The 13,189-nt window shown below is 36.8% G+C and overlaps 1 long non-coding RNA gene across 1 annotated transcript in view; it reads right to left on the bottom strand.

Annotated features, from left to right (window-relative positions):
• Positions 1–334: 334 nt before the first annotated feature.
• Positions 335–13,189, bottom strand: part of LOC143782292 (uncharacterized) — a 19,421-nt gene continuing 6,566 nt past the window's right edge. The window contains exons 4-5 of the long non-coding RNA XR_013216921.1: positions 13,127–13,167; positions 335–1,806 (exon numbers count right to left, since the gene is read on the bottom strand). This is a non-coding gene — a long non-coding RNA (uncharacterized LOC143782292). The remainder of the gene's footprint in view (positions 1,807–13,126; positions 13,168–13,189) is intronic.

The raw sequence follows: 13,189 nt of genomic DNA, 5'->3' as shown, positions 1-13,189 counted from the left end.
TATAAACAATCATTTTTAATACAAAAGATAAAATACGGCACCTTCCCTTTAAACTTGCCATTTTAATAGTGGTGTATATATTTTTTTATATCCACTGTACATAAATGTACTTGTGTATAATTTACTTTAAGCATGCATGTATTATATGTGTAATGTGTATGAATTGACATGCCTGCTTGTATTGTAGATATATGTGTACATAGTTACTCATAGAATTTTTTTCTCTAAAAATGACTCTAAAATAATTTCCTGTCATTTTAACATGAGAAACTAACACATCCAAACTTATCATTTAAGAACATCCCTCTCATAAACCCCTTTTCCAATCAAACCTCTGAGCAGCATCAAAGGAATTCACTCCATAACATTCTTTATTTCTAGAATTAATAACACATAACAGTGTATTTTCACATTTATTACACATAATGATATATTACAGATAAATACTATGTAATTACTGTAAAACTTTTAGAGATGCTTCAGATAAACTATTAGAGAATTAAAATATGTAAAGTTCTCTGATACAAAATACCTGTACACACGATGGCCCCAGACAGGGAAGCCATGAACAGGTCAAACTCTTACAGTTCTGCAAAATGTATAGCAAAGCCAGACAAATACTGCCAATCATTTTTTTGCTGTCAAAATCAAATTGATATATCTGGACCCCTGACGGTTCTAAAGCAGAGTTTAGTTGCAGAATCAGGCACTGTGGGTGGCTACATGATGCCATTCATCTTACACTTACAAATAGACCTTGTTATTGTCCCTTTGTGAACAATGCTTGAATTTATCTAAGATACCTTTACAGGTCATTAGGCATTCACAAATGACACTTACATGTGCTGTAACACTGGCCTATATAACACTTCTATCTTCTTTGAAGCGAGTCTAAACTTGAGTAATACACATGCTTGGTCAAAGCCATTGAAAGGCATGCATTGCTGATCCTTTGAATGTTACACTTATCTGTCATGTTCTGATGCTTCTTTTATAAAAGAAAATGCATAGTCACAAAATTCCTTATAAAGCTGCTAAATAGCATCCATTTTTTGTTGGCAAGATTGCATGGTTTGCAAGATTATGCACCATTTAAAATGTCTAGAGTTCAAAACCCATATAGCACATTTTAAACAGATCTCAAGCAATTATTATAGTTCAATCCCAACATTTTCATACTTCGTATACTTACAGTTTGAAGCTTGTCTGGTGTGGATGAGTTTAATAACAAATGTAAAGCTCTGTATTTTTCATTCACATGTGAATTATCCTGTTCTGTTATTGTGTTGAGAGAAAATAAGCTGCAGCGGAGGGCATACTATATGTACAGCATATTCTGCAATGGCCTAGTTAGAAATGAAAAGTCCTGTTCTTACATTTTATTAAAATGGTCCAACATTCTCTTATAATAAAGTATATTAGGAAATACATCATGAGTGAAAGGTCTGTCTTTTTAAAAAGAAGTCCAAACAGTTTATTCCTCTTTAAACAGCCAAATACAAATTAAACAATTTTGTCTCTCTAGAACTAGAACTAGGAGGCACTCATCCCATACAGGTTAGTATAGTTCCTATTGAATTCAATTTGGGCTTTATAAACCCATTTGAAGTGGTGAAGTCAACAGACAGCAAATATTTAGAAGCAGTCGAGTAATTTTTTTTCAATCACAGGTCTTCCAATACAAATATTTCAGCTTACAATACTTTATTTACGCAGCTCCTTTTATATTTTAAAATTCTGAGATCCCTTCCCTTCAGTTGGGTCATGTGACTTCATGGTGACATCCTGGGATTTACTTTATGTTCTCTGAAATGGAAGGGGGATCACCAGCTCAGTTAACAGAACTTTCTGTGTGATGAAGTTGCATGACATGTATTACAGAAGTTGTGCATAGAGAGGACATAAGCTCCTATAACATGTAATGATGATGATTGCACAGCTCTTATCACACAATTATAATGTAGATCACAGTTCAACCTCTATGAATGTATGCTTATAGCCCAAAAGAGATATAGGAAAATAGTCATGGTGCTACCACAGTAGGTAGAGGTCTTATTGTCTGTACAGTAGTTACCTATATGATGCGTGATGATAGCAAAACATAAAAGGAATAACAAGAAAGAAATTACGATGCATTTTGAAGAAAAGTAAAGAGGAGATGAACTGCAAAGTAATAAATACACCATATACAAAGGAAGTGTAGAGTGCACAGACAACCAGTTGGGGTGCATGGATGGAAAAAAAAAAATTGCTTGGCTGCTTTTTAATGTTCTTTTGCTCACAGTATCAAGATAGGTCAGATCACTACAGTTCACAATAACTTAATAATTGGTTGGGTTCTGATCAAGACAATTCCTACATATCCATATAACAAAGGAGCCACTATCTCAGACATTTTCTCTTTAAATGGCCAATCTTGACTGACTGTTAAAAGAAAATTACATTTAAGCCACATCTAAATGAACAGATTTAAGCTATTGCACAATGAAAATCAGAAGTGCCACTATATAATTAAAAATTATTTTTAATTCTTTTTTTCTGATCTTTTCCCATGCAACCCTTTCCATCCAAACATTATTATACGCTTCAGGATTTCATCTTTTTTGTGTCGTCCTCCTCCTCCTCCACCACCATATCAACAGGGTGATCAGGCTATCCTCGTTATAAATATTTTAAGGGTGTTTATGATGCCCACATTGACAATTTTTAGAGGACTAACTCAAACAATATTTTATTTATTTATATATGTATAACACCCCCCCCCCCCCCGGGGGTAAAAGTTTTCAGCGGGCATCACCAGTCTAGGATACCCACGTCCTAATAATATGAAAAAAAAAAAAAAGATTTATGAGGCCTTCCACTACGTCTCTTCAAAGGGGTATTGGAATACCTCCTTTGAATTTTGGGCATATTTTGCACTAAGTGCTTTACCAGTGTAGAAGACCCACTACTCAGTAGTGATGAGCGAGTATACTCATTGCTCGGGTTTTCCCGAGCACACTCGGGTGGTCTCCGAGTATTTGTTAGTGTTCAGAGATTTAGATTTCATTGTCACAGCTGAATGATTTACAGCTATTAGCCAGCTTGAACACATGTGGGGATTCCCTAGCAACCCCCACATGTACTCAGCCTGGCTAGGAGTTGTAAATCATTCAGCTGCGGTGATGAAAACTAAATCTCCGAACACTAACAAATACTTGGAGACCATCCGAGCGTGCTTGGGAAAACCCGAGCAACGAGTACACTTGCTCATCACTACTACTTAGTAATGGGAAAAAGTGTTTTTCTGTGGATCCACCTTCTAGTTGAGGGAAAAAAATGTTGAAACTAAAAGAGCCAATGGGTTCCTTTAGTATATGACCAAGTGTCTTGTTGTGGGTGTCAGATAGTTGTCATATAGGGAGTTCTCACACTACATATAGGATTTCACAGCCGGGACAGGAGAGTTTGTAGAGTAAGCACAAAAGATCCTGGTCTCCTCCACATCTGGCTGAGTAGATGCAAAAAGCTCCACTATACTCCCCAGCAGGGTTGATGAAATAGCAGTCCTTGATGCTACTATATTAAACAAATTGTGTTTTTCAGGGCTAATTCAAATGGATTCTATACTGTCATAATAATACTGCTCTTATCTGCAATTTGTGTAGGGTGAGGTGTTGCAGTGGGTATAGCATATGACAGGCATCTAGACAGGGATTATTTCCTTATAAATTCTAAGCCTTGCTGTTGCTTTTATCCATGTACTCATTGACTGATTCATGTTTTTTATGGTAATTTATACTCTGAAATTCATCCAAGCTGCTAGTGTTACTTGCGTTCATCCAGACTTTCTTGCTGCCAGGTACAAGAAAAAAAATCTTTTTGGGGCATGTTAAAATCCCTTCTATATCATACAATACTGCTCTTACCTGTAATTTATCTACAGTGAGGTGTGGCAGTAAAAATAGTGTATAACAGGCATCTAGTCAGAGATTATTGCCCTATAAATTCTAAGCCTTGCGGTTGTTTTTTCCATGACCGATTCATGTTTTTTTACAAAGTTCAATACTTAGAAATTCATCAAAGCAGACAAAATTAACCGATTCAATGTGTCCATCCACAGTATCTCTCTAGCATCTGTATGTAAGAAGTGATGGTGGGAGACTTTACACTGCTGAAGCTGGAATTACCACTTCTGAACTCTTCTGTGCTTTGTTTCCATCTATTTCGGGGTACTTTTTGAAATATGTTAGGTTATTGTCCTGCTGGAAGACCCATGACCTACTACAATGCAAACCCAGCTTTCTGACCCCGGGCACTGCAATGCGACCCAAAATCCTTTGGGAATCTTCACATTTCATGATGCTTTGCATACAGTCAAGGCACCGAGGACCATGGGCAGTAAAACAACCCCAAAATATCTTTAAACCTCCACCATATTTGACTGTAACTACAGTGCTCTTTTATTTGTAGGTCTCATTCCATTTACAGTAAACTGTAGAATTATGTGCATTACCAAAAAACTCTTGGTCTCATCTGTCTACAAGACACGCCCTGACCCTCTAACAATAAAAAAGGCCACCTGATGACACTCTACAAATAGTGATGGCCCTGAAAAAAAGCTGTGACCTTACACGCCACAGGGCCAGATAAGGTATTAAAATGGTAAAATAACATTTTCTGTTAAATGTTTTTTTCATAATTGAAAGCAATGCAAATGTGCAAAAACACTGCATTCGAACATAGCCCAAGGTATGGATAAGAATTTTTAAAATCTTATTTATTTTCCAAAATATACAAGTTACTATCCTGGAAAAGAATGTTTCTTAACATTTTTCCCCGTCAGATCCATTTTAACTGCGGTTTTGTATGTTTTATTGACAGTCCGTAAAAAGTGGCGTAATTCTATGGCAACATTGTTCTCAGCACCGACCTGGGATTTAGAGATGCCTCCAGTAGTCTTCCCCATGTTGTTCTCATGTCAATTCAGTGTTGTTTCCATCATTTTCAGAACTCCGGGGAAGGGCGCCGGGAAAATGCTTGAGATTTCCCATTTACTTCCATTATACTCATTACTCAGGCATTACATAGTAACATAGTTATTAAGGTTGAAAGAAGACTTTAAGTCCATCTAGTTCAACCCATAGCCTAACCTAACATGCCCCAACATGTTGATCGAGAGGAAGGCAAAAAAAACCCATGTGGCAAAGAGTAAGCTCCACCTTGGGGAAAAAAATTCCTTCCCGACTCCACATACGGCAATCAGACTAATTCCCTGGATCAACACCCTAACAAGGAATCTAGTATATATACCCTGTAACATTATACTTTTTAAGAAAGGCATCCAGTCCTCTCTTAAATTTAAGTAATGAATCACTCATTACAACATCATACGGCAGAGAGTTCCATAGTCTCACTGCTCTTACAGTAAAGAATCCATGTGTTATTATGCTTAAACCTTCTTTCCTCCAGTCGTAGAGGATGCCCCCTTGTCCCTGTCTCAGGTCTATGATTAAAAAGATCATCAGAAAGGTCTTTGTACTGTCCCCTCATATATTTATACATTAACATAAGATCACCCCTTAGCCTTTGTTTTTCCAAACTAAATAGCCCCAAATGTAATAACCTATCTTGGTATTGTAGACCTCCCCAGTCCTCTAATAACCTTGGTCGCTCTTTTCTGCACCTGCTCCAGTTCAGCTATGTCTTTCTTATACACCGGAGACCAGAACTGTACACAGTATTCTAAGTGTGGTCAAACTAGTGACTTGTATAGAGGTAAAATTATGTTCTCCTCATGAGCATCTATGCCTCTTTTAATGCATCCCATTATTTTATTTGCCTTTTTAGCAGCTGCCTGACACTGGCCACTAAATGTGAGTTTGTCATCCACCCATACACCCAGGTCTTTTTCATTGACGGTTTTGCCCAGAGTTTTAGAATTAAGCACATAGTTATACATCTTATTACTTCTACCCAAGTGCATGACCTTACATTTATCCCCATTAAAGCTCATTTGCCATTTATCAGCCCAAGCTTCTAGCTTACATAAATCATCCTGTAATATTAAATTGTCCTCCTCTGTATTGATTACCCTGCAGAGTTTAGTGTCATCTGCAAATATTGAAATTCCACTCTGTATGCCCCCTACAGGATCATTAATAAATATGTTAAAAAGAAGAGGGCCCAATACTGACCCCTGTGGTACCCCACTGCTAACCGCGACCCAGTTCGAGTGTGCTCCATTAATAACCACCCTTTGTTTCCTATCCCTGAGCCAGCTCTTAACCCACTTACACATATTTTCTCCTATCCCCATTATTCTCATTTTATGTATCAACCTTTTGTGTGGCACTGTATCAAAAGCTTTTGAAAAGTCCATATAAAGTACATCCAGTGGGTTCCCTTAGTCCAGTCCAGAACTTACCTCTTCATAGAAGCTGATCAAATTAGTCTGACATGAACAGTCCCTAGTAAACCCGTGCTGATACTGGGTCATGAGGTTATTCCTCTTCAGAAACTCCAGTATAGCATCCCTTAGAATGCCCTCCAGGATTTTACCCACAGTAGAGGTTAAGCTTACTGGCCTATAATTTCCGAGTTCAGTTTTTGTCCCCTTTTTGAATATTGGCACCACATTTGCTATATGCCAATCCTGTAGTACAGACTTGTTATTATGGACTTTTTAAAGATTAAAAATAATGGTCTATCAATGACTGTACTTAATTCCTGCAGTACTCGGGGGTGTATCCCATCCGGGCCCGGAGATTTATCAATTTTAGTGATTTTTAGACGCCGACGTACTTCCTGCTGGGTTAAGCAGGTGACACTTAATGGGGAATTTTTGTTATCACTGATCATATTGTCTGCCATGGAATTTTCTTGCGTAAATACTGATGAAAAAAAAGTCATTTAGCATATTGGCTTTTTCCCTCATCCTCATCCACCATTTCACCAAGACTATTTTTAAGGGGGCCAAAACTATCATGTTTTAGTTTCTTACTATTTACGCAGTTAAAGAATATTTTGGGATTATTTTTACTCTCTCTGGCAATGAGTCTGTCTCAATTTTTGCTGCTTTGATTTGCTTTTTACAGAATTTATTTAATTTTCTGTATTTATTTAATGCCTCATCACTACTTACTTCCTTTAATTCTCTAAATGCTTTCTTTTTGTCACTTATTGCGCCCCTTACAGCTCTATTTATCCATATAGGTTTCCTCCTATTTCTAGCATGTTTATTCCCATACGGTATATACTGTGCACAAGTCCTATCCAGGATGCTAATAAACGTCTCCCATTTTCTTTGTGTATTTTTATGTCTCAGGATATCGTCCCAGTTGATTGCACTAAGATTATCTCTCATCCGTTGGAAATTTGCCCTCCTGAAGTTTAGTGTCCTTGTCACCCCTCTACTACACATCTTATTAAAGGATACATGAAAACTTATTATTTTGTGATCACTATTCCCCAAGTTACAATTTTCTTAACTCGAGTAACGAGTACCCAAACATTTTAGTGCTGGCTCATCACTATTCAAAACCTCTACAAAACGGAAAATATCTGGAAAACAAAAACTATGGCTCAAATGGAGAACATTAGAAAATAACAGGCAAACACGTAAAAAGAAGAAGTTGGCGCAAATCAAAACAGTGTTATCATACCAAAACCTAGGCAAAAAAGAGACACAAATGCAATAATGAATAGGGCCCTATAAGTGTGATTTTTATAGAGGTTATATCCCCTACAAGGCTACGTTCTTAGTTTATGCAGCTAGATTTGGCTTATGGACTCCTTAATAGGCTACATTCACATATTCAGTATTTTAGATCAGTATTTGTAAGCCAAAATCAGGAATTGAACAATCAGAAAAAAAGTATAATAGAAACACGTTACCACTTCTGCTTTTTTCACCCACTACAGGTTTTGGCTTACAAATACAGATGTGAAATATTGACCAAATACTGAATGTGTCATCGTTATAGGTAGGCTATCCATGTCAAAGTCCGAAGAGCATTTTTTTTCTTGGATACACAACAGGTGTTCTACAAGCTTAAAATAGAGAAATAATGAACTAGTCAACATTACTAATTGTCTGCCTTTCCTTTCCCCCATCAGTCTTCTGTATCCCACATGGGTTTGTGTTTCAAAGAGTTTGTGATGATGTGCCCTCTGTAGAAAAAGCACAACAGACTAGAGGCAGTGGAACTGTTAAAAATTGGTTATGTGTATTAACGGGAATCTGTCACCAGGAAAATGCTGCAGATATGGGTTAATCTGCAGGTTAATAGCATTACTAACCTGCTAGCATCCGCACTTACCTGAACACTGCGGCGAGAAAATTAACTTTATTTTCCCCGGCAGCGTGCCCGGCCTCAGTCACAGGGTGGTGCCAGTGCGGACTTAGTTTTTCTTACAGAGAGTGCTGGCTGTAACCGTGCCCCCTGCACTGACTGACACTGGCTCTGCTTTGGGGACAGCTGTCAGTCGGGGTCCGGGGCGTGGTTATATCGGCTGCTCTCTATACTCGGAGCAGTTACAGAACCCGCAACGGCACCGCCCCGTGTCAGAAACTGGATAGCTGATAGAAAATTAACTTTATTAACCTCCCTGCAGCATTCAGCTATGTGTGAGCACTGGCCAGGTTAATAACGCTATTATCTTGCAGATTAATAAAAAAAAATTCTGGTGATAGGTTCCGTTTAAAAGGCCAAACAATGATTCTGGGTGTATAAGGCATGATAATGTGTATTCTAACACATGTAATTCTGTAGAGAAAAAAAGCAATATAATGAAACTTAAACCTTTAAGTATTTGCAAGAATATTAAACTTTATGAGCAGAAGGACACATTAAATATCAGTAAAAAATGGGATAAAACATAACTCAGATGGAAATCCTTATTAAAATCAGAGATATGTTCATACACGGCAAATAGCAGCTGATTACTCACAAGCAAATAACAATGAAAAAAAAAAAAAGTGTGGTAAAATAAAAATGCTACCAGTAATCTTAACCCCTTAATGACTGGGCAAACTTTTTGAATTGTGACCAGTGTCACTTTCTGTGGTAATAATTCTGGAACGCTTCAACATATCCCTTTAATTTTGAGACTGTTTTTCGTGACACATTGTTCTTTATGATAATGGTAAATTTGTGTCAATATTTTCTGCCTTTATTTATAAAAATATCAGAAATTTTACAAACTTTAACTGATTATCCCTTTAACCCAGATAGTCACACCACACAAAAACATTAATAAATACAGTAACATTTCCCACATGTCTGCTTTACATCAGGACCATTTGTAAAATGTTGTTTTATTTGGTTGGCATTTTAGAAGGTTTAAAAATGTAGCAGTAATTTTTCATTTTTTCAAGGAATTTTGCAAAACTTTTTTTAGTGACCTATTAAGTTTTGAAGTGATTTTTGTGGAAACCCCCAAAAGTGGCTCAGTGGATAGCACTGCAGCCTTGCAGCGCTGGAGTCCTGGTTCAAATCCCACCTTGGACAACATCTGCAAGGAGTTTTGTATGTTCTTGCGTGGGTTTCCTCCGGGTACTCCGGTTTCCTCCCACATTCCAAAGACATACTGATAGGGAATCTAGATTGTGAGCCCCAACGGGGACAGCAATGATAATGTGTGCAAACTGTACAGCGCTGCGGAATATGTTAGCGCTATATAGAAATAAAGATTATTTATTTATTATTTATTTAAAAACAAAACCCCTCAACATATTGAAAATTGCTTTCAGGTAGTTCATTAACCCTTCAGGTGCTTTTCAGGAATTAATGCAAAGTGGCATAACAGGAATTTCCAGTCTTCCTTTCCTTAGCTGGAAATCACATTTAGAGGCTACCCCAGACTGGTGTCCACTAATTGGGACTCGGTCCTTTTGTCTGCCCTTATTCACAACTTTGACACACGATAAGGTTTTTAATATAAGACAGTGTAGGACCTCTCGATCAGGGTCACCTTGTCGCGGTGGGATGGCTTTTATGCTATTTTTGATCAAAAACAGTATTACTAAGAAATCTGTGTTATTTAAATGCACTTTTGCTTTTTACTTATTTAGTTACAGAAGGGTTTTTTCTCATTTTGTTTCTTGTAGGTTTTGTATGTTTTACGGCCAATGTGAACATGTGTTTATGTGCTACATGTTTACCAACTCAAACCAAGCTCAATTTTTGTGTTTTTTCTTTATAACAGGAATTGAGAAGTTTATTTTTACCATCTATATATTGATAACTTCTAAACAGGCTGCTATAGCCAGCAGACTTTTAAGCCATTATTTGGCCATGAATTAAAATCTTTGCTGCCAAAAATGCATTTTCTGACATAAATTGGGTGACTAATCATGATATATCTATGTACCAGATATTATTTCCCATACCACACTGAATGACAAAGAATTCTCATATCCAGTATGTGATAATCAGCAAAAGAAATCTAAGGTTAAAATTTCTGCCACAGATTTTCAAATTTAGGTGTTGCAGATCCATATGATTTTTAGTCTCTTTTTATATCCCTATGTAAACTCTAATCCACTTTTACAACTTAAAATGTATCTAATGTGATAACTAATACCATCTTCTCTCTGGAACTATTTCAAATAATGCAGAAGGTTATTTCTAACTAACTGAAATTTGTCCCATTGATCCAAAATATACTGTATTAGATATTATATATCATAATTATTGTAGTATGTAATAGGTACCGCCAGTGAGTTAGCAGATCAATGATCTAATAAGGACAGCATAGGGGCAGTGTAAAAATCTATAACCTGTCTTGAAATCTATGTACGGGGTCTGTACATTTGGTGAAGTTGATGTTACATTGTAATCCAGACTACTAAAAATCTGGGAAATGTAGTCAGTAGGAAGCCTAAAAAGTTACAGAAGTCTTAGAGACTCGATGTGACTTTTTCATATTACAAAAAAAGATAAAGTACACTTGAACAACGGATCTTGTTACCCTTCTCCCAGTGCTCATCCCAAGTCATAAAGGTAATAAATGAGGATGACAAGTCCCAAGGTCTGCTCCTCCACTAGGAGCTCCTGGTATGCCCTCTGATGGCTCCCACTGTATCAGAGTGCAGAAAGGACAAAAAGCAGATATAAGCTGGTCTAAAATGGGTGTGAGGGGGGGGTTACTTATATAGATTGTGTTTCAATGTAAGGTAAGAGGAGAGCACCCCAGCAGACTCTGTGGGTGGAGATTTGGTGGAGGGGTGGAATTATTTGACACAGTGTCTATCTGCACAAGCTAAAAGAGATCCATTCTAGGCAGTGTTAAGAATTAGTCCATGGTTGAAGTATCTTGAGTCACAGTACTCACATTCAGCATGTATTACTGGAAGGAACATACCCAAAAGAGAAAATTCTGAAACTAAGAGGGGCTACAAATTGTATCTGGAGTTTGGAAATGTAAGAAGGAAAGACAATTGCTAAGTGAAACTTAGTGCAGCATTTCAACTTAGGTATTCAGTAATGTAAAAAAAAAAGTTTTTGAAAAATATTTTTAAAATATAAACCACAGTGGGGCAGATTTATAAAACTGAGTAAAATGAAAAATGAATGCTCAGCACAATAAGAAATGAAAGCGGTGCCCGGATTAGTTCTTATTGGCAAGAAAGGAGGTTTTACTTTAACACAGTTTCATAAATCTGTCCCAGGTTGTTTTTCAACTATCAAAAAAAATGTTGTGATTTGCATTCAAGGAAGGATTGTTTTACACAAGACAGTCCTATGTAATTCAACAAAGGGGAAAGCTGCATTATAAATGTCCGGCATACGATGGAAGCCGAATTGTGCCTTAAAGAGAACAATTGTATGCACTATGAAATGGCACACTGTAAACACTATATACACTAATGCTATACACATAAAAAGGTAGGTTCCTTGCACTCCTTTTATCAGATGCTGTAAGCCCATCGGCCAACAAGACAATCTCTGTTTAGGTGGGACCCCAATCTACCGGCTCGCCTCTCTTTAAAAGAGAAATATTGCATATAGATTTCACCCTCTAGATTCCAATGGAAGAAATGTAAAAAAAAAAAAAATCTTGAATTTTTTTTTTTTTTACAACAGATAGGTCTTGCATCAGATACGAAGATCCATAAAAAAACAAGAAGATTTATTTCCTCAACGTGGTATTTGTAATACCGTATTCGTATGCCTTGTGCTGTTCTTCGCTGCAAGAGCTCAGTGGTGTAAACTGCGCCAAAATCATGATTTCCACTTTGTGTGAACTCACCCAGCCATATTAAGGCTCTGTTTTCTATAGAGCATATATAGAGCAGCCACAGATGTACATGCCTTACGCATCAATCAGAGACATAATGATGATTTTCTAGATTCACTGCATCAAACTAAAAATGTTTGCACATAGTCCATACTCCTGTGAGAGGATAACCAAATTATATATATATATATATATATATATATATATATATATATATATATATATATATATATATATATATATATATATATATATATATATTATATAATGGTTCTCAAGTACGCCTGCACAGAAGAGCATAACCACTGCAAACCTCTGCTGTACTTTGTAATGAGTAGAATATGGCCTCGGTGTACGCCATACAGACTCTGTGCTCCTGCACGTCAGTAACAGAGATGTAAAAACCTGTACTGAGCATATACTTTAAAAAGCTGTAATGGCCGATGCCTGGTTATCGTACCTGAGAGTTACCGCACTTTCTACCTACATTGTTGAGCCCAACACTTTTTTTCATGCTTGAGTTGAAGACTTCTAGATTAATGAAAGGTTAAGCAGTTTTACAAAAAATATTAAAGTTTTAATCCTTTTTCAAGATCGTTTAGAAATTGATTTTGATTTTTATAGGTATTTTATAATACTGGCTTTTTAAAAAAAGTGCATACGTAGTAAGCAAGTCATCAAAAAAAATGTACAGACTATTGCGAGCTGAATATTACTATCACATTACCAGTTATTTTCTCCAATACCTAGCACCATTCAGCAAACACAAGTAGTTTAGAGCCTTATTGAAAGTCCCTAAGCAAAGATTACCTTTCTTTTATGCTACGTACATTTCTGTGCTGACACTTTAGAGAATCACTTGCTATTATAACTGTGTAAGAAAAAAATTAACTGAAAGTCAAACCTATTCTGTAAGGCTATTCCCCTTCCCTCCATGGGGTATATCTGTATGAGAAAGAGAAAAAAA

Source organism: Ranitomeya variabilis, chromosome 6 (assembly GCF_051348905.1).
Source record: "Ranitomeya variabilis isolate aRanVar5 chromosome 6, aRanVar5.hap1, whole genome shotgun sequence".
NCBI lineage: Eukaryota > Metazoa > Chordata > Amphibia > Anura > Dendrobatidae > Ranitomeya > Ranitomeya variabilis.
This window is presented reverse-complemented; position numbering and strand designations above follow the sequence as displayed.